This window comes from Acinonyx jubatus, chromosome E1 (assembly GCF_027475565.1).
Source record: "Acinonyx jubatus isolate Ajub_Pintada_27869175 chromosome E1, VMU_Ajub_asm_v1.0, whole genome shotgun sequence".
Lineage (NCBI taxonomy): Eukaryota > Metazoa > Chordata > Mammalia > Carnivora > Felidae > Acinonyx > Acinonyx jubatus.
In genome coordinates, this window is record NC_069397.1 from 1,195,522 (window position 1) to 1,216,343 (window position 20,822).

Sequence of the window (20,822 nt, forward strand, 5' to 3'; positions counted from 1 at the left end):
CGGGAAGTTTGTTAAAACCTTAGGAAGTCATAAGTACATCCTACCTAGGATTACAGATCATTACAAATCTTAAAACTTGATTTATTCAACCAAGGTGGCCATAAAAGACCCAAAAGGCGAATGCATCGCATTATGTAGCTGTTAGCAAAACCTAGCTCCTTTAACATTGAGAAGTTTTAACTAAGCCGTCAAAGACGTGATACAGATGAGACCTAAAACTTTGATTGTCCCGGAGGATAAACCTTGTTTGCGTTGTCTTATCAAGAGCAGATCAACGGCCCAAGAAAACGCTGTCATCTGAGCAGAGAGAAAAGCAGAATTTCAACCTAATACCAATGTACTCTTAAAATCCCACTCATCTCAGCCTTACTCCGTCCTGAGCACACATAAAATTCCTTGGGATTTCCCTCCGTGCACCTTCTACAGCTCTCCTTTGCCTTCAAACTTTGTCCCAAAGCCACTTCTCTCCAAACAACCAGTCTCACTTAGGACAAAATTACTTTCTTCTACCCTCGACAAAAACGTATTTCCATTCCTTCTATCTTTCGTACACACCTCCTACTCTCCTACGTACAGGGTTGCTTTCCTTATTTCCATCAGTCTTAAGTACACTTAGCAGAAGTTTAACTCTCGGGAAACCTTAGTCTCCAACTGAGGACTTAGTAATCGACTGAGAGGTGTTTACAACAGAATTTTTTTAGACGGTAAATTCACAAACCAAGTAAGCACAAAGCAGGTTTTCCAATAGGTCCAAACAGCCTCAGTTTCTCTGCAACAAGAAATTAAACCCAAACCTATGTCCAGTAATCAAAGCTCCAGCAATTCATTCTCTTTGGAAAGTTTCAGGTTACCCGAGACCTTGAAAGCTGTCTTAACAATCACCCATGAAAACTTTGAGGCAGACAAAATTAACTCTCGTGTTAAGTCGTCTCTTTGGTATAACAAATTGCAACAGAGATAAGGTGAGCTAAGTTGACCTTTGCTGATAACTTTAAAGACAGGCCTGACCAACTCAGATTCGTTTAAACACCAAATCTGTTTCGCCTGCATCCACTTAGACGTCAATTTGTCCCTGTTGTCAGTTTTCACCTGGGGCACCAGTGGAGGTTTCTGAAGTGGGTGGTCCAAGGGGGTGCACCTCGCTCCTTGACCTGGAGGGTGGGAGGAGGAGCCATGGTGCCCGAGGCACTGAGGAGGGTAGAGGACCACACCCAAGCAGGTGCAGAAACCTGAGGGGGAGGGGAAGGCAGAAGCAGCACCTGCTTGGGACTATTCCTTAAAGTCCCTTGTCCCCAGGTAGACTGACCACAGTTGGCTGCAATTATAGCTGTTAACCCGGGAAATGAATGAGGGAGAAGCCCTCACATCTTAGGCAGAGGGACAGAGAGAGAGGGAGTCAGTGTCCCCTTTTAGTCTGGTTCCATCTCGGCCAGACCAATAAGCCCCCCTTCTCGAGGCTCCTCCCGATATCGGCTGGGCTTGGGGGCAGCCCCTTCCGATTCGGGAGCTCATTCTCCCACTGTCCCTTTTCCTCGCGGTGGGCACGTTGGTCTTTCGTTAAGGGGGCTCTGGGCTTCCCTCCTTTTGGCGGCTGGACCTTCCCCATCCCGATGCCGCCATAGACTGTTGTTGACCACGGAATCGCAGGCGAGCCACTCAGACTCCGGGGGCTTTTGGGAGCCTTAAGGGTGCCCGCCCGTGGAGCCACAGCATCGCACTCGGCAGGTGAGCCAGACCGAGCCGCACATTCACGCTCACGTACACCCCAGAGGCTGTTACGTTCCCTCCCACAGAATTCCTACCTGTGCGACCTCTGAGGTCTCCGGGGAGCGATGAGGTCCCCCCTCCACTCTTGCGAGTGGGCCTGACTAGACTGGGCCCAGCCTTACCCGGTCCTCACCTGCCAAGTCTCCTTAAGTCCAGCGGGAACAGCGGAGCGGGGCTGGCCCGAGGCGACCAGGCGGGAGACCGCCGAAATTCAGGCAGGGCAGGGCGCGCCTTCTCCCTTGGGATCCCTTGCTCCGTCACTGCCTCGCCATTCTCCCAAACCGGTGACAACGATGGGCCAGCGCGGCTGGGTTTCCCGGCCAGGGAACCATGTACGTTACGGAACCAGGCTGGACCCCTGGCGGAAAAACCAAGGGGCACTCGGAGATCTTGGTGGATTGGAGATGTATTTAACACCAGCGGGCTCCCAGAGAGTGTCAGTTAAAGATGATTGGGGGGCATCTGGGTTCGAGCCCCGCGTCAGGCTCTGTGCTGACAGCTCAGAGCCTGCAGCCTGCTTTGGATTCTGTGTCTCCCTCTCTCTGACCCTCCCCCGCTCACGCTCTGTCTCTCTCTCTCTCAAAAATAAACATTGAAAAAATTTCTAAGACGATTTGGATCAACCTGGGGAAGGTCTCTATCTGCCCACGTGGGGTCGCTGCTGTTGGCTTTGTCCTCATTATCATTCATTCACGGTTTATACACGAACGCATCGAGCACCTGCTGGGTCCCGGGCCTACACCAGGCGGCCGGGAGGTCACAGAGAGCAGAACGGACATGGCCGCAACCTGACGGGTTCACAGCCCGGTGCGGGAGACGGCTCGGAAAGCAGTAACACCGGGAGTGACCGGAAGGCATCGGCTCATAGGAACGACAGAGCCGGGGAGCCCGGCCTGGGTGTGCGGGGGCAGGAGTCGCATCCGGGGACCGGGGCGAGATAGGAGCCGGTGCTGGCCGTAGGGAACAACTCGCACGGAAGCCCAAGCTGCAGAGAGAACAGGGGTCCTGCAAACAGACCGGGGGGGGGGGGGGTGGCGCTGTCTGCCGGGCAGGGGACTGGAGGAGAGAAGGGAGGACAGGTCGTGAGGCTTCCGAGACCCACACCTCAGCGTAACATCAAGGAGGAGCCGCTGAGGGACGCTGAAGGGTCAGGGGTAAGGAGAGTTCTCCGGTTGCTGCTGGAAAATGGGCTGAAAGAGCAGAGCCTGGAGGCAGAGAGCGCAGGTGGGAGGCCCAGGTAAGGTGGGAGGAGGTGAGGCTGGGCCTGGAGAACCAGGGAGGGGGAACAGGAAGCCGTGCAAGCCGCCCCCCCCCCGGCGGGTGGGGGCCCGGATGTGCAGGGAAGGAGCTCGGAGGGGCCCGGCCCGGAGTGGGGGAGCTCTGTCTCAGCGCCCCCTGCCATGGGGGAGGCCCCGGAGGGCGCTGGACATACAGACAGCATGACTGGGGTCCGCGGCGTCCGCTGGAGGGGACCAGGCCCCCCCCCCCCGGCCAGGAAGTCAGGTTCGCGGCCGCTCCCGGAGCGAGCCGCCCCCGCCTGTGTGAGCACCAGCCGCCAGTGGCTGCTGAGAAGACAGCTGCCATCTGTGACTACATTAATGGGACTTTAGTGTCCGGATCAATGTGTTTAAGAGTCCCTGCTGCACTCAGCACTTGTCAAGCTGCGTCTGCAGCCCAGCCACGGCGAGCAGGCCACGGCTCGAACGCTTCCCTGGGGCTCCCCGGAGCGAGATCCCAAAAGCCTGCGCTCCCCCTTTGGGGTGACGGTGGCCCCACCTCGGGGACCGTAGGGTCTGCCGCCCCTGAGGGTGTCCCAGAATCGGCCGGGAGGCTCTGACACGGGCCGGGGCATGGGTCCACCGTGGCCAGACTCGTACGTGAAGTCTAGTGATTTCAAAATGTCGCTCCACACGTTGTAAAACACCCAGCGTAAGTCAGGTGCGTCTGAGGACTGGATCAAGCCTGCGGCCTCCGTCCCCATCCGTCCCCCCTCCGTGACTTCCGATCGAGGAGCTCCACGATGGCTAACCTCCTGTGTCACCTGGGCAGGGCAGAGGGGTGCCTGGGTGCCTCCAGGCTGTTCCCGGGCGAGGAGAGCATCCGAGTCGGATGGGCACCCCCCCCAACCCGCGGAGAGGCCTGAACAGAACAGAAGGCAGAGAACGAAGAATGCTCCGCACTGCTGTCTCACCCCTTGGGCTGGGATTGACACAGGGGCCCCCGACCTCTCAGGCCTTCACCCTGGACCTGGACACACCCTCGGGTCCCCTGGGCCTCCAGCTTGCAAGCGGGGGGCGGGGGGGGGGGGCAGCGGGCCTGCTCAGCCCCCGTGATTGCACGAGCCAGCTCCTCGTGGTCCGTGAGCAATTTAGTGATTAAACACCCACACATCCCCACAGGCCCGTCACATCGCTCTGCTTGTCCAGAGTGCCCTGACCGGGGAGACTTCCATTTTACGGATGGGGACACTGAGGCCCCATGCCCAGCGGCCTCCGCGGAGCGCCGTTCCTTGTCCCCCAGGCACACCCTGTGTGCAGCCCCCACGTGTCTGTCTTGACCCCTAACACCTGAGCCCTTGCCTTTGCGCCCAGGACCCCAGCACCCTGATACACCGCTGAGCTGTCCTCCAAGGCGGCCGGGCCCTGGCCACAGCCCCACGCGGACGCCCTTTCCCGCTGCTGCCGGGTCCCGTCTCCCCGTTCCACGGCCCGCACACGTCTCTCGGTGATGCTGGGGAGCGAAGGAAAGAGGAGAGGACTTCCGGATCTTTGTATCCGCTTAAACCCACACAAGTACTTTGCCTCACGGTTCTGGGAGTCAGAAGTCACGGGCACTTTATGGCTAGAAAATCTGAGAACGTTCTGGAGGAGATCCGCTCCCTTGACTTTTCCACCTGGGCTCAGGGCCCCTCCAGCGGTCTTCACCGCACGTCCCTCGGCCCCCTGCCGCCCACACGCCATCTCCTTCCTGACACAGCGACCCCGTGGCTGCGCCCGGCCCATCTGGATAATCCAGGGCAACCTCAGCTTGAAAGCCTTAACCTCATCCCATCGGGAAAGTCTCTTTTGCCACGTACGGGGACATAGTCACAGGCCCCGGCATCAGCGTGCACATCCTTGCGGACCCGTGATGCCGCCCACACACTCCTCACCCCTCAGTCAGAATGCTGTGCCCCCTCCCCCGCGCCCTCCTTACCGGCCGGCTCGACGGGGGCTCTGCACGCAGAAGGACACGCAGAAATTCAGACCAAGAGGCAGAAGGGAAACGTAGCACAGGACAGACACGTTAAGTGCGTGTGTCTACATGCATTTGCAGGTGTTCGTGGGTGGGTGGGTGTGATTGTGTGTCTGCACGTATGCATGTGTGCATGCATGTCTGTTTGCACGCATGTGTGCACGTGTGTCCACATGCATGTGCACATTGCAGGGGTATGGACCATGTGTCTCCACGTGTGTCTGTTTGCACGCACGTGTGCCCGGGTGTCTCCTGTGTGTGTTTGCACGCACGTGTGCACATGTGTCTACATGCGTGTGTTTGCATGCACGTGTCTATATGACTTGCGTGTGGGGGTGGGTGTGATCGTGTGTCTGCACATATGTGTGTGTACGTGTGTCTCCATGCGTGTGTGTCTGCACACGTGTGTGCACATGTGTCTACGTGTGTGTGCACATTGCAGGGGTATAGACCGTGTGTCTCCATGCGTGTGTGTTTGCACACACATGTGCACGCGTGTCTCCGTGTGTGCGCACACACATGTGCATGCGTGTGTGTTTGCACGCATGTGTGCACGTGTGTCTACATGCGTGTGCACACTGCCAGGGGTATGGACCGTGCGTCTCCATGCGTGTGTGTTTGCAGCACACGTGCACTGTCTACACACGTGGGCACCTCGCGGGGGTGTGTTTGCGTGTGTCGCCGCGGGAACGACCGGAAACCGGCCCCAGGCGGGGCTCCCGCTCGCAACCTCCCGCGGATCGCTGCCTCGGCCCCTCCCCGCGAGTCCGGCCGGAAGTGTGGGGCCGGCGCCTCCCCCCACGTCGCTCGCCAGATTGGATCAGCTGTAGACGGAGCCCATCAAATGCGCCTCCCGGCCTCGATTCACTGGAAGAAACAAGAGACGTTTTCCTTCCTGGGGACGTACGGCTCTCGGCGGGCTCCGCGCAGACTCTCCCGCCAGCTTCCGGCAAACCCCGTCCCCGGCCAGGCGGTCCGCCGCTCGGAACCCCGGCAGCAGAAGGTCAGCGCCGGCGCGGCCCGGGGGGGGGCAAGGATTTCAACAGGCACCACCCGTCCCGAGATGGGCAAGCTCCGGGCGCCCGATCCTGGCGCCAGGGAAGGGGATGTTCGGAGGCTGAGGCCGTCAGGACCGTGACGAGTGACGCCCGCTGGTGACGGGGCCCGGGGGCCGCCCTCCCCCCCACACCCCACCCCAGACGGAGCTCAGGGTGGGGCCACGCCGGCCAAGGAGCTCAGCGATCGGGGCGCACGCTTCAGAGCACAAGTTTCAGACTCCGACTCCTGGCTCCGTAAACACCCGCTCGTTTGAGGACCTCGGGCGAATCCCTTAGCCCCTCTGTTCCTCAGTTTACTCATCCATTAAATGGAAATAAAACCTACCTTTCGTGGCTGTCGGAGAAAACTAACGTAACACTGTGTACAAACATCAGCTGTGGCCTGCAGTGAGTACTGTGTTACCGTGTGTCAAATGAGCACATGAGGGCAGGACCAGATGGCGACCGGAAGACTCGCCGTGGGGTCCTTGGACCGACGCCAGCAGGGACTCACCCCTGCCTGCCAGGTCTGGGCTGGGGCTGAACCTGATGCGGGGCTCCAAAGCCCTACCTGTGGGGTGCTGAGCCAGCCAGGGCAGTGGGTGTGTCAGCCCTACGGCCAAATGAAAGTCTGGGTCACGTAGGACCCAGAGACCCTGTCCGGGACCCGAGCGGAGCCCCTCTGTCTCTGCAGGAAGCAGAAAGGCCACCACGGCCTTGCGCACGGGACAGGTCTCCCCTCCGGGGCACCGCGTCTTTGTGTGCCAATGTAGGAGTTACGTTAGCAAGAGCACGGCCTCCTTGAGGGCAGCGGCCGTCCTGAGTGCCGCGGGAGAAGATTTTGAACCCGGCCTTAACCTCACGTGTTCAGTTCTGCTAACAGAGATTCCCGGGAAGAGCAGACGCAGAAACGCTCAAAGAGACACGGGAGACGACAGAGCCTCCGGCCGCCTGAAGCAGCTCGCCGTAACCCAGCCCACCCTGCTGTTGTGGAGACAGCGCTTGGGACCTCAGTTTCTCTGTCCCCTTCCTCGTCACCAGCAATAAAACCCCTTGCTTCCAGGGGCACCTGGGTGGCTTGGTCGGTTAAGCGTCCGACTTCGGCTCAGGTCATGATCTCACGGCCCGTGAGTTCGAGCCCCACGTCGGGCTCTGGGCTGACGGCTCGGAGCCTGGAACCTGCTTCGGATTCTGCGTCTCCCTCTCTCTCTCTGCCCCTCTCCCGTTCACCCTCTGTCTCTCAAAAGTAAATAAACGTTAAAACAATTTTCTTTTTAACAACAGACCAAAATTGAAAGAGTTGCTCTGTCTTGCTCTGGCCCCCAAACAAACCAAATCTCGAGGCTCCCCCACGGTTGGCTAATTCACAGCAAAACAAACTTTATCCCTGACATTTGCGACGACGTGTGAAAATCTGTCATGAACTTTGGCTGCCTTCCACCTCAGAGGGACCGACTGTCACCTTGGCTCCTTTGCCCTGTGTTTTGTCTTTAAACTCCTGTTGTCTTCTCCTTACGAGGTCGGACTGTCCTGAGTTTCGGGTTTTTCTTTTCCGTCCTAAATGCTTTGTCCCGGGGTCTCCTTTTCACGTTAGGGACGGCGCAGCATTACTGGGTGGGGGAGCGAAACAGAGTCAGCAGCGAAAGTGTCACAGGCTGGCCTGCACGTGGCTGGTGCTGCCCACACTGGACGGCCGGTCTCGTATGGGAGACGTCCAGGGCAGGAATGCATCCCCTGGGGACAGGGGCAGGCTGGTGACGCAGCATGGCCTTTAGGGCCCCGTGGATGTGGGCTGAGATCTTGTCTACACCATCCACGCTTCCTTGGATAAGTCACTTGGCCATTCTGAGCCTCAGTTTCCTCTTCTGTGAAATGGCCATGATTAGAACCAGTTTCATCAGTGTGACTGAGGTGTGAAGGGCGAGGAGCAAAACGGGTCCTCAGTGCACATGACTTTGCTTCCTGTTCCTGAGCCTAGAAGCGCCACCAGGGGCTGGGGTCCAAGGGTGGGTGTCTGCCACCCTCCCCCCCTCCCCCCAGAGAGCAGCCAGCAAGGTCAGGAGGGTTTCAGCCTGCAGAGGGACACAGGGCCCTACAGCAACTGAAGGATATAGAGCTGGAAACAACAGCCCCAGGTGTTACAGACGGGACCGGGGGCACCTGGGGGGAAAGATGGGGTCACAGGGCAACTGCGGGGGGACGGGACCAGGGGGCACCTGGGGGGAAAGATGGGGTCACAGGGCAACTGGGGGGGGAACGGGACCAGGGGGCACCTGCGAGGAAAGACGGGGTCACAGGGCAGCTGGGGGGGGACGGGACCAGGGGGCACCTGGGGGGAAAGACGGGGTCACAGGGCAGCTGGGGGGGGGACGGGACCAGGGGCAGCTGGGTGGGGGCGGGCCTTGCGGGGCAGGGGATGAGGGGTTGTGGGGGCAGGGCGGGGGGAGGTGCAGGGGATAGTCTCGTGGGAGGAGGAGGAGGAAAGGAGGAGGGCCTGAGGCCCTACCTGACCCCGGCCGTGACCAGTGAAACAAGTCACCGCGCCCCCTCCTGGGGACCGCTCTGGTGGGTCCCCCCCCACCGGCCCCTCAGCAGACAGCAGGTCTCCTCCGCACAAACGCGGACGGATGTGCAGGAATCCCGTCCCCTAATCCCTGGCTGACCCCATGGGCCAGAGCCCTCCTTAGGAGAAAAGTCACAACTCGGCCCCCGACGGCTGCACATCCTGAGCCTGGGCCCCCGAAGCTCCCGTAGAGACGCGTGCTCCGAGTCCCAGCCCTGCTACGCCCCCGCAACACCTCGGGTTAGCGAGCAGAGCAACGATTATCTTCGGCCCTGTGCAGACAGGGCGTCGGAGGCTCAGAGAGGCCAGTTCGCTTGCCCAAGGTCACACAGCGAGTGAGATGAACACCCAGGTCTCCTGGCCTCCAGACACTTGCTTTCTCCTCCCGCCTCTGCTGCACGTTTCGAGGAGTGAGCTCCCCGTCCGCCGACGAGCAGGCCGGAGCTGCAGTGGGGCCCCCTTGGCACGCGGCACCTAGGGCATCACCTAAAGCCCTAGGTCGGGTCAGGTGCAGGTTTTCACGAGTCAAGAAATCACACTCAGCCGCCTGTCCCTCCTCAGCGCAAGGAGGCCAAATCCCCAAACCGAGCAAAGGCCGCCTTCGGTTTTCCAGGTGATGGGAATGGCACTGAGCTCGTCACCACGCCTTCAAGTCAAGTCCCCGCTCTGCCACTTACGTCCCGTGGCCTTGGGTAAAGCCACGCAGCTCCCCGAACCCTGTGATTCGTCCTCAGAACAGACTCCAGTCGTCGTGTGAGCTCCTTGCCTCAGACCTCACCCTCCCCTCTCAGCCCTCCTGGGAAGGAGGGGGCCCACCCGGGGTCCTCTCCTGACCTTCCTGATCCCCCCCACTCCCAGCCCCCCGGCTCCAGCTCAAAACCCGGTTACCAGAGCCAAAACAAGGAACACGGTTCAATGGAAAAACCAGCCCCAACAATTGTCGGACCAAATTGACTTGTCAGTCACCTGCCCAGACGGAGGCCCAGGAGGCTCAGCTGATCTCCGCACAGGAAAGAGTGATTTGTAAGCTTTGAGGCCAGGAGGGAAAACACGCAGGAAAGGCCCCTCACGGCGAGGAAGGCTTGGGCTGGGTTTCCATAGCGATGCCCGGAGACGCGGGGGGGGCGGGAGGGGGCGGAGCACGCGATTCTTGCCTGGCTCAGTCACAGCAGCGGTCACCGGCTCCGTGCAGGCCATCTGCCCCCGTGCCGCTAGGCAGCAAGGACCCCTCCGAAGCCGCCCAGCCCCGGACCCCGAATCCGAACAGACGTCCCCCTGGAATCCCTCACGCCCCCTCTCCAGGGTCTGCGATGGTTTGGGAGAGAAATCCTCAAATCTCGGCCATGCAGTGTGTTGGAGACCCATGTGGCCGCCTCATCAAGTCACGGTTCTTCTCTAAGCCGCATCGTTACAATAACAAAAGTAGTCCTTCTGCAGGGCATTGTGGTAAGAATTAAATAATATTAAAAAAAGAATTAAATAACATAATACAGCGCTGGACAGATGGGACCTTAGTGATTTACCCGCAGTGTGCACGGCACCCCCCATTTTGCAAAGAGCTGCACCTCCATGATCTCCCTAGAATCTGCCCCAACACCTGCCCCCCCCCACCCCGGGCAGGGTCGGGGGAGGTGGGCTTGGAGCCTCGTGATTTTCCGCGAGGTCCTGCCACTGACAACGGGGACAGGGTTTAAGCAGTGACTTGGGACTGACTCTCCATCGAGTGGACTTTTCCAACCAGCGCTTAGTAACGTCTAGACAAAAGACACAGGGGTTCTGTGGGTCATGTATTGCGGTCTTCTCCGAAAGAAAATAGAAATAGTGAGTGACCTTTGACTTTATTAGAAAAATTAACAGTAAGGGGCGCCTGGGTGGCTCAGTGGGTTAAGCATCTGACTTTGGCTCAGGCCGTGATCTCCCGGTTCGTGGGTTCAAACCCCACGTCGGGCCCTGTGCTGACGGCTCGGAGGCTGGAGCCTGCTTCGGATTCTGTGTCTCCCTCTCTCTCTGCCCCTCCCTCTCTGTCTCTCTCAAAAATAAAATAAACATAAAAACACTTTAAGTGTTCATACTTTTCCATCATGGGTATTTTGCACTAACTTTGGTTTCCAAACGTCGCATTCCAAGATCATTTATGTTGGTTGCTGAGTTTCGGGTGCCCCTGAAATTGTGCACGGGACTCCCCCTCCAGACCCTGGTCGCAGCCCTGCAGAGGCCGCCCGGGACTCGTGCACTGATGCTACCCACCCCACCCCCACCGCCACAGAGGGGACATCGAGCCTGGGGGCTGAGAGGAGCCTCATCTATTAAGGGATCCCCTGCTTCAGAGCCTCCCACGCACACGTCTCTCCCGTCCTGCAGTCTGACGTGACAAGACGGGCTGACAGCCTTCCTGAGCTGGGGGAGGTGGGAGCGTCTTCACAGCAAGCGCAAGGGGGCTGGCTTCTTTCCCCAGCCGGGGCGGGGCGCGTCTGCAGCCCCCAGTCCTTCCTTACTCTAAACAGGCCTGTCTTAGGGCTCCGATTCCAGCCACCTCCTGGCTGCGTGGCCTTGGGAACATCACACTGAACCCTCCCGAGCGTCCGTCCGTCTCCTCGTCCGCCGAGAGCAGATTAGACACCTGTTTCCAGGCATTGTGAGAGGATCGAATGGGAATGGCGCCCACAGAGCACCGGGCTCAATGCCTGCTCACGCTGTCCGCTCTGCGAACGGTGGCCCCCGCCCTCGACAAACACGTGGCCAACTGTGTTAAATAAAGACACGCGCCACGAGATGTGGGAGGGAAATGGAACGGGCAGTTGCTTTGCTCCGATAGGAGGGTTTTTACGGGGCGCGGGAGGGGGAGCTCAGGGGCTGGATCTGGGGATGAGAGGGTCTCAGCGGGCAGGCAGGTGCCCAGAGAATGAATGGAGTCTGGGTTCCGGAGGGCCAGAAGCACCCTCTCCCTATCGCCCTCTCTCCCCAGAAGGGTGAATCCGCGTCAAATGCAAGGAGGTTCACTCTCCTGGGGGCGGAGGCAGCGTCCGGTTAACCAGATTTCAGAGCATCGACCGGACCGGATATTTGACGGGTTGAAAGCTTCCTCTCTCCTGTTGGCCGACTGGCCTCTGCTCAGCAAACACTCTTTCACAGCACTCGCTCCAACATCCTCCTGGGTGCCTCTGTGAGGGCGCCTCCAATGAGATGGACAGTTAAGTCCGCGGACTCAGTCGGCGGGTGCTCCCCCCGCCCCCCCCCCACTCCTGCGCATGCGATCAGTGGGGCCACCGTACCGGCAAAGGCTGACCCTCCCCCAGGAAGACAGGACTCCCCCGCCCCCCTGTGCTCGCACTGAGGCTCGCTCTCAAACACGGCTCTCCCCAGGTCTCAGGTCTTCAGACTCTGAAACTAAACCACCAGCTTTCCTGGGTCTCCAACCGGCCGACTCACCCTGCAGATGGTGGGGCCTGTCAGCCTCCGTAACCACGCCAGCCAGCTCCTTATATAGGCGGGTGTGTGTGTGTGTGTGTGTCTTGGTCTATGCAGCTGGGCCGAGGCCGCTGCCCAGGCCTGGGAGGGCAGGGGGAGGACAGCCAGGAAATCCTCTGTCTTCTCTCCTCTCCAGACCTGCTCCCCCTGGCGTTGGCTTTTCCTTGCATTGTAGCAACGAGACTTCAGATTCGGATTTGAGTGCAAAGGGAGAAAACAGACAGGATGGCCTCGGGTCTGAGAAGCCGTCCACGGGGTGCAACAGATCGCTTGAATTCTGCCTCGAGGTTTGGAGGTCAAAACCTCGGCCACTTAAGAACGATTCCTCTGCCTCAGCGGCTGGCGGTGTTTTGCTAAGTATTGCAATGGGCCTCGTGCAGCGCGAATCCCGTAGTCCTCCCAGGCTCCGGGACCTCGGAGAGCACGGCCGAGGAGGGAGGAGTGTTGGAGATGCCTCACCCCGGAGCAGCCCAGCGCTGTGCTTAGGAGGCTCAGACCCGTCCACACAAGGTGCCCACGCGGAGCAGAGAGTGAGTGCGTGGGCCCCCGGTGGGCTTGGGCATCTTTTTATATAATTTATATAATTTTTATATAATTTTTTATTGCACAAGTGGGGGAGGAGCAGAGAGAGGGAGACACAGAGTCCAAAACAGGCTCCAGGCTCTGAGCTGTCAGCACAGAGCCCCACGCGGGCTCGAACTCGGGAACGGCGAGATCGTGACCTGAGCTGGAGTCGGAGGCTTAACTGACTGAGCCACCCAGGAGCCCCCCTTAACGGGGAGGAGGGCGCATGAGACCAGGCAGAAGGGATGGGAGCGGGTGAATCGCAGCCCAGAGCAGCTGTCTGCGGAGGAGGACGCTCTCTGCTTTCCTGGAGGGCCCCCAACTCCCCCCATCCTCGTATGACACGAGCCTCTGCCCTAATGAGATGGTCAGCTGGTCAGACAGCAGCACGGGGACGGTCAGGAAGGTCTTTGTGTCCTGATGGCCGTCCTCCGCCGGCAAAGCCAAGCAGGACTGGGAGAGCTGGCGGCCTGGCCCAGAGCGTCAGGCTGCAGCTTCATGCACAGAGGGGGCACCAGACGCCAAGCCCAGAGCCCCCCAGGGAAAGAAAACTATCGCCAGAGCCCAAGACAACGCCCAGAATGAGAGGACTGGCGCAGGCTGGAAGCCAGGTGGCGCAGGGCCACGGGCGGCGGGCAGGTGCGGGGTGCAGACAGCGCCTCTGCCCGTGCCTCCATCAGCCCGGCTCGGACTGACTCACATGGCCATGCTGGTGACCGTGGCGAGGGCCACCAGCGCTTGATGTGTGACAGCGGGGCCTCCGGAAGTCCCAGGGGAATTTCTCGTCCACACTGGGCAACAAGGAAAGTGAGGCCCGTCCAGGTCCTTCCTGTCCCCTTTCCGCCTACGCAAGATCCCTTCCCCAGGAACCGCCTCGCCCGCCCTGGCTCTGCGAGCTCAGACATCCGCAAGGGAACCAGCCAGCCAAGGTCGTGCTTGACTGAAGCCTTTCCAATCGGCCCCCTGCTCGCACAGCGGAGCACATGTTGGCCCGTCAGACGATGCTTGCAGCCAAGCGGATGAAGACCCGGCCCTTGGCAGCTCTGAGCCTCACACCCCCTGCTTGGCAAAGCCTTGGCCGTGCCAGCAAAGAGCCGGGAAGCCAGCCCACTGGGAGGACTCAGGGCATCTGCTCACAAGGCCGGGGCAACCAGGTGCTTCCATGAGTCCTCTGTCTCTCCCCTGACAAATGGTACCCGGCTGGGCCATCAAGGGGACCCAGGAGCCCAGCTGGCCCATCAAGGGGACCCAGGACACCGGCTGGCCCATCAAGGGGACCCACGACCGTGGCTGACCCATCACGGGGTCCCAGGACCCCGGCTGACCCATCAAGGGGACCCAGGACCCCGGCTGACCCATCAAGGGGACCCAGGACCCCGGCTGACCCATCAAGGGGTCCCAGGACCCCGGCTGACCCATCAAGAGGACCCAGGACCCCGGCTGACCCATCAAGGGGTCCCAGGACCCCGGCTGGCCCATCAAGGGGACCCAGGAGCCCGACTGGCCCATCAAGGGGACCCAGGAGCCCGACTGGCCCATCAAAGGGACCCAGGAGCCTGGCTGGCCCATATAGGGGACCCAGGAGCCCGGCTGGGCCATCCAGGGGACCCAAGACTCCACACTGCAGGGAATTCTACATGGTTTCTCCCCACAAGCCCCTTCACCACTTCAGCTCAGATGCCTTGTCATACCTGCCATGGCAATTAACACACGGTGCCCACAAAAAGACTACTTAGATGCCCTTGACTGCGGGTCATTCCATCTGCTCCTACAGAACAGCCCATCCCCAGCTTCCGGTGAAGGCAGCCCGTAGGCACGGCAGACCCGCTCCACACAGCCCTGACCCTGGCGGTTGGACATGATCACGCCAAAGGCAGCCCGTAGGCACGGCAGACCTGCTCCACACAGCCCTGACCCTGGCGGTTGGACATGATCACGCCACACCCAGTGCAGGAGCCACCAGTCCAGGCACAGCTGTGACACCCAGGGATATTCACACCCAGCCTCACACCATGTCATAGAGACGGGGGAGGCGCGGGGCCCTGCCAGCCTGGCTCAGCGGGAACGACATTCGTCCAAATTCCCTTCCGCACATGCTTCCAAGTTCAGGGTGGCACAAAATTTGGGAGGCAGAATAAAGCACCAGCCGTGGTCCTCTGAAGTCAGGGAAAGAACACAGACCCATTGCCCTGGCTGCCCACTCACCTTGCCGGTGTCAGGGGCACCTGGCTTACCTCCTCCAGCTCCTGCTCCCTCCCTTCCTCTCACCCCCCAAGTCTTGGGCCAGGTGTGTGTTCCACTTTGCCACACGGGGCTGTGGGCATCGGAGGCCATGAGAAGAAGACACGGCCAACAGTGCGCTGCTAAGCGGTACCTGCTTCTGGTGACAAGTAGGACAAAGGGGAATCCTCGCTACATTGAAAAATACTTCTGGATACCAGAAGAATATTTCCTTTATGCACAATGTAACCAGTTTTTCTACTGCTACATTGTGCTATAAACATGAGGGGGGAAGGTTAAGTTTCATTTGTGTTATGAACAAGCCTAGGCATGCAACAATGTAATAAATCCAAGCCTGGTTTAAGCGTTTGCCAATTTCTGTGGTATAAATACTCCCACCCGGGGGCTAATTTAAAGCTGCCGCCATGATATCTCCGGACGTGGAGTTGGAAAGGGGTCCGTGGTGGTGCCATACTATATAGTGTTTCCGCCACACGGAGAGACATAAATAACCCCAGAAGCGTAAGTGATAATAACACATCGCAAGATAATTAGGAAGTGATGAGTTTTGAGTATGCCTCACTCTTGTTATTCTGTAACTTACTTAATGTACGTTTATATAGTTAAAATTTTAATAATGGCTGCGTTGAACCGCTGGATCACAGAAATTTCATACTAAGCCTCAGAATTTCATAATTCTCCTGAAAATTCCATACTAAGCCCTGGCACGCTGGATCGAGCCAGATCTGGCACGTCACCGGCTCCCATCGTCTTCTTGGCCTCCGGCTTGTATTTGCTGTCTCCAGGTTCACGTCCAGCTGTCCTTTCTACTGGGCGGCTCAAATGGATCAACATGACTTCAGACCCAGCTCCAGACACGGAAGCGACAATGTCACAAGGAGGTCTTACCCGGCTCCCACAATTGCGCAAGGTCTATCTCCTCTCATAAACGGCTTTTGTCCATAAAACTCAACATGCTTCCACTGCCGTGACTGAGTCCTGACTCACACAGAGAATGAGGGAATTTCGGAGGCCATGCGTGAGCTCCGGGGGTCTGGCCATTCCCCCAGAGTGCAAGGACGCACCCACACACACTCGCACATCCACACACGTGCACACACCCTTCCTGCAGACACAGGATGGAAGGATGCAGGGGACCATGATCCCCAGCCCATTCGAGCAGCCAGGACATTCAGGACTGGATGACCCAAGACAAGCACGGAGGGGCTGTCCCAGCAGTAGAACCCAGGCCTCAGGCCCGTTAGGTCCCCATGGACCACTGGGGTCTCACAGCAAGTGTGGGGACATGGCTATGAATCCTGATAGCAACTAATCAGAGTGGAGAGCTGTTGTTGTTGGCATTTATTCCCTCATTCATTCATTCATTCATTCACATACTGTGCATTCTGTGAAAAGCCTTGGGCTAGACTCTGATAAAAGGGCACAGTGATAGGGGCGCCTGGGTGGCTCAGTTGGTGAAGCATCAGATCACGATCTCATGGTTCACAGGTTCGAGCCCTGCATCAGGCCCTGGGCTGACAGCTCAGAACCTGGAGCCTGCTTCAGATTCTGCGTCTCCCTTTCTCTCTCTGCCCCCACCCCCCTGCTTGGGATCTGTCTCTCTGTCTCTCTCAAAAAAATGAATAAACGTTAAAAAAAAAAGTTTTTTAGGGGCACCTGGGTGGCTCAGTCGGTTGAGCAACTGACTTCGGCTTAGGTCGTGATCTCACGGTTTGTGAGTTCGAGCCCCACGTCGGGCTCTGTGCTGACAGCTCGGAGCCTGGAGCCTGCTTCTGATTCTGTGTCTCCCTCTCTCTCTGCCCTTCCCCCACTCATGCTCTCTCTCTATCTCAGAAATAAACATTAAAAAACATTGTTTTTAAAGTTTTTTAAACATGGCAAGCTGCGTGGGTGGGGGGTTGGGGAGAGGTTAACCACATTTTTAGTTGAAAATAAGTATAACCGAATTCACATCCACACTCATGAAGGTCAACATCCCAGTTGTAGAAACTCAATTCAACTCACTTCCAAGTCTTCCCTGGTAACTTCCCCTTGGCCCCAGCTTCTTTGTCTATCCCAGAAAAGCTTGCTTGGAGTTTCGAACAAAGCAAGACTTTAAAATCATATTTGGCATCTTCAAAACAGAGGTGAGGGCCGTCCGTCAGTGGCTGTGTCTGGGGCTGGAAGCCAAGGCTGCCGGCGGGTGGATGGGAAGACAAGAATCTCCGGCTGTTTGCAGAACCCCCAGGCCGGGTCCTTGTTGCCAGGAGGGACCCTTCCTGGACTCTCAGAAACACCTTTTTCGGGCATAACTGTCCTTCTCTGGACAGGTAAGGAACAGATGCCTGGTCTCCTTAATCCCTGTGGCCCAAAAGTGTCGGTGAAAGTCACAAATTTTGAGGGTAGTTGATCCGAAAGAGCACAGAGCAGATGGTCCCCCCACCCCCAGAAGGAACTCCAAATCTTCTTCCTCCACCCGCCCCCTGGCGCCTCCAAGGTCAGCCTCTCGCACATCTGTGGATTGGCCAACTCCAACCCTGCCGTCCTCCTGGGTCTGACACTCCATCGGGACCACTGGGCTGTGGGGATACCGGCCGAAGCTTGTCCTGCAAGAAAGGACAGCTCTCCCCCCTCACTAGCCACGTGGGTCCTCAGGGCCTCAGTCTCCTGGTCCCTTAAATGGATCAATAACATCCTAACCACCATTAGGATGTTCATGTATGTAAGGTCCTGCCTTAGAAATCACTCCAAAAATTAGATCTGTTAGAATGTGCACAACACTCAGTTTCTGAACCCTCTCATCCTGTGTTCTGCCACATCCTCATAACGCCTTCGTGAGGAAGCAGAGCAGACACGTTTGCCCCCCGCCTCGGATGGGGACCACGCATCCTTCGCCAGAGAGCAGAGTTAGCGACGGGGCTGGGACTGAGATCTGTGCGTGGCTGCCTTAGGCTCTGCGACCACAGCTCCCCTGCTCAGAGCCCCTCGAGCCCCGGGCCCTCCCCCGCACCCATCACTGGCTGAAAGGGAGCAGAAAAGATAATCCCCAGGCCCTCATCCCTTAATTCACTTTAGGTGCTAGTGGAGAAAGCTTCCCGGAGGGACAAAGGGGCTGGGCTCTTCGCCACCATTGTCCTCGAAAAGGGTTTCCATGGAGAGAGCGCCTCTGTTTCCAGAAGGCCAGCCCCTGGCTCCCTCACCAGGAGCGGCTATGCGCCACTAGAGCAGGAGAAATAAATCTGCTTCCAACCTGCTTTGCTGCAGTCCAGAGACCAGGGAGGCCACATGGGGACGTCCAAGACGGGATGGAGTGGGTTCGGGGGGAAGGGGCAGAGGGGCAGCCGCTGTCACGACTGAAGGGTTCTGCTGTGCTCCAGGGAGGCTGGTCTCCCTGCCCCAGCAGATGGAGAGTCCCTGCTGATTGCTGTGCAAGGAAAACCACCTCCATCCATCTCTGTTCCCTAATGAGGGCCGGAGGCCAGGAGCCGCTGTCCTCTTCAGCACCATGGAGAGCGGCCTGTCCCTGGGCCTGTGGGAGCCTCGCTGGGCTCTGGGCCAAGGGAGGGAAGCGGGGAAGGAGAGAAGGGGGAGAGGCAGGGGGGAGAGAGAAAAAGAGAGGGGGGAGGGAGAGGGAGAGAAGGGGGAAAGGGAGGGGGAGAGAGAAAAAGAGAGGGGGGAGGGAGAGGGAGAGGAAGGAAGGGAGAGAAAGAGGCAGGGAGAGAGGGCGGGGGAGTGCGGGTTGGAGGGGAGGGGCGAGAAGGAAAGAATGAACGCGGAAAAACAAGACAGAGCGAGGGGCAGACAGGCAAACAGGCGGGACTGAGCACATAGAGGCCCACCAAGAGACATACACAGAGACGGAGAGAGACAGGGGTAGAGACGGAGAGAGACAACGACTGAGACGGGGGGGGGGGTGGGGGGAAGAGAGGGAAGGATCTGCATAGAATTTTTTTCCTTTTTGTTCCTTTTGCATTTGCTTCTGCTTTGCTTTTCCTCATTGGGAGTTGGGATCGACAGGACGCGTGCCCCCTGGAGTCGGAGGTCAGAGGTGAAGGCCCAGCCCCTCAGCTCTCTGAATTGAAGAGCTCAGATGAAAGCTAGCGTTTAGTGAGCACTTGCTGTGGAGCCGGGTGCTAAGTTAAGCACCCCATGCATCGTGACCTTAGTTCCTCACCACACCCCTACAAGGGGGGTCCTGCAATCACGCCAGCTTTTCAGGGGAGGAAAAAAACCACATGAGCTGGAATCCCAGGACAGTCTCCTGTCGGCACTGTGCAGCAGAGCTGGGGTCTTCTCTCATGGGAGCCACGAGGGGCGTCTAACTGCACGCACTGAAGGTGCCTCCTCCGTCCCCAGATGGACCTACAATGCAGCAGCTGGCCTGCTGCTGAAAGCTCAGCTTCATCTGCCCTGCTCTGCGTAGCTAAACGAGCCTGCTGGAAGACACCAAAACCGTTCCTGCCTCAGGACCTTTGCACTTGCTTTTCCTCCTGCCTGGACCTCTGTCCCCCCAGATGATCACAAACACAGCTTCCCCCACAGCACTCGGATTGTTCCCGTGTCACTGGTTCCCTGGTGGAGTGCCTGTGGGCAACGCTTCCAAGTCCCCTTACCAGGATTATCTCCATTATTGTTTTCTGTCTCTTTCAGTAGAATGTGACCCCATCAGGGACAGAAATCTGTCCACACTTGTGTGTCTCACCCCTAGAGGAAGACACTCGATTAATATGTGCCTGAATGTGGAAGAGGTAAACTGTTCTTTCTGGAGCCAGTGGTCAGCGGCTGCCCAGGATCCAAGAGCTTGAAGCTAGAAGTTAGCAGACAGTACTTGGGGTTCCGTCTGGAGGCCCCATGGGGACCAAAGGGGGTCTTCCGTAGACCCTATATTTTATTATAGAATGTGAGCAGTGGAAGGGTCATCAGAAGTCTCATGATGGAGAGGTCCCTGCAGCCCCAGCACCGGCCAGGGCCCCCTTCAGGCTCCTTCTCCCAGCTCCCAACTCCCAGGCTCTCGGCTGACCTGTTCTCCTCCATTCAGCTGAAGAGCAGACTTGTCCAAGGTCAACCCCCTCCCCTGGGACAACTGTGTCCAGGGACTGGTCAGCCTCCATTCAGGACGGTGCTAATGGGCACCCCTGCTCCAGGGCTCCCCGTGGGGTCAACCGAAGCCTCTGTTGTGGCTGATCTCGCCTCCTGCGTCTGCCCAGCCGGGCTTCCTCCGCTCCTCTCCCCAGATCCTGGTGACAAGGACACGTCCCCATGAACGTGTGCATCACAAGTATGTCTCAGAGTCACATCCCCGGAGGCCCTGGCCCAGGGCACCAGAACCGCCCTTACTGGCCATTCCCTGCCTGGGCAGCAATGGCAGGGAGAGAGCTCTGCCCCGGACAGACCGAAATACGCCTCCCTTTGGTGTCCTCCCACGCACAGGGACCCAGTTCTTTCCCTCGGGGCCACACAGAGCAAGTCTAATCCCTCTGTCCCTAGATGGCCTCTCAGATATTTGAAATGGGCATCATCATCAGTGAGAAGGGCGCTTGGGTGGCTCAGTCGGTTGAGCATCTGACTTTGGCTCAGGTCATGATCTTATGTTTCGTAGGTTCGAGCCCCACGTCGGTCTCTGTGCTGACAGCTCGGGGCCTGGAGCCTGCTTCAGATTCTGTGTCTCCCTCTCTCTCTCTGCCCCTCCCTGCTCACATTCTGTCTCCCCCTCTCTCTCAAAAATAAACATTAAAAATTTTAAAAAGAGAGAGAGAGAGAAAGAAGGGAGACAAAATTGGCCATCATTCTCCTGAAAGCCTCCAGCCATCCTCTCCAAGCCGACCGACCCCACTGCCTTCAACTGACACTGGGCCCCCTCATCTCCCTGCCCGATCTCACCGGCTCCTCCCTCCTCCATGGGCTCCCAGTTATAGAAAGAGAAACCGAGCCCCGAGTTGGGGTAACAGCCCGCCCCCCAGCACGGGCAC

At 58.5% G+C, this 20,822-nt stretch overlaps 1 non-coding gene across 1 annotated transcript; it reads left to right on the forward strand.

Moving 5' to 3' along the window:
* The first annotated feature begins 10,466 nt into the window (after positions 1–10,466).
* Positions 10,467–10,551, forward strand: TRNAQ-UUG (transfer RNA glutamine (anticodon UUG)). Its single transcript has one exon. It is a non-coding gene; the product is annotated as a tRNA-Gln (tRNA).
* The last annotated feature ends 10,271 nt before the right edge of the window (positions 10,552–20,822 follow it).